This window comes from Suricata suricatta, chromosome 16 (genome assembly GCF_006229205.1).
Source record: "Suricata suricatta isolate VVHF042 chromosome 16, meerkat_22Aug2017_6uvM2_HiC, whole genome shotgun sequence".
Lineage (NCBI taxonomy): Eukaryota > Metazoa > Chordata > Mammalia > Carnivora > Herpestidae > Suricata > Suricata suricatta.
Window position 1 is genome coordinate 23,489,599 of NC_043715.1, and position 1,241 is coordinate 23,490,839.

Consider the following 1,241-nt stretch of genomic DNA (forward strand, 5'->3'; position numbering starts at 1 on the left):
TTTATTCCTAGGTATTTTATGGTTTTTCGTGCAATTGTGAATGCAATTGCAAATAAGAATGCAACTGATTTCTGTACATTGACTTTGTACCCTACAACATTACTGAATTCATTGATCAGTTCTAGAAGGCTTCTGGTGGAGTCGATCGGGTTTTCCATGTTGAGTATCATGTCGTCTACGAAAAGGGAAAGTTTGACTTCTTCTTTGCTGATTCTGATGCCTTTTATTTCCTTTTGTTGTCTGATTGTTGATGCTAGGGCTTCCAACACTATGTTAAACAACAATGGTGAGAGTGGACACCCCTGTCGTGTCCCTGATTTCAGGGGGAAAGCTCTGTTTTTCCCCATTGACGATAACATTGGCTGTGGGCTTTTCGTAAATGGCTTTTAAGATGTTTAAGTAAGTTCCTTCTATCCCAACTTTCTCGAGAGTTTTTATTAGGAAGAGATGTCGTATTTTGTCAAATGCATTTTCAGCATCTATCGACAGGATCATATGGTTTTTTTTCTTTTGTTTGTTGATGTGGTGTATCACATTAATGGATTTGCGAATGTTGACCCAGTCTTGTAACCCAGGAATAAATCCCACTTGATCATAATGGATAATACTTTTTATATGCTGTTGATTTCGATTTGCTAGTATCTTGTTGAGTATTTTTGCATCTGTATTCATTAAGGATATTGGCCTGTAGTTCTCTTTTTTTGTTGGGTCTCTGCCTGGCTTAGGAATCAGAGTGATATGTGCCTCGTAGAATGAGTCCAGTAGTCTTCCTTCCATTTCTATTTTTTGGAATAGCTTGAGAAGGATTGGCATTAAATCTGCTTTAAACGTCTGGTAGAATTCCCCTGGGAATGCATCTGGCCCTGGGTTTTTATTCGTTGGGAGATTTTTGATAACTAATTCGATTTCTTCACTGGTTATGGGTCTGTTCAGATTTTCTATCTCTTCCCGTTGGAATTTTGGTAGTGCATGTGTGTTTAGAAATTTGTCCATTTCTTCTAGATTGTCCAGTTTGTTGGCATATAATTTTTCATAGTAATCTCTGACCGTTGCTTGTATTTCTGAGGGATCTGTTGTAATAGATCCATTTTCCTTCATGATTTTGTCTATTTGCATGTTTTCTCTTTTCTTTCTGAGGAGCCTAGCTAGAGGTTTATCAATTTTGTTTATTTTTTCAAAAAACCAACTCTTGGTTTCATTGATCTGTTCAATTGTTTTTGTGGATTCTATCTTGTTTAATT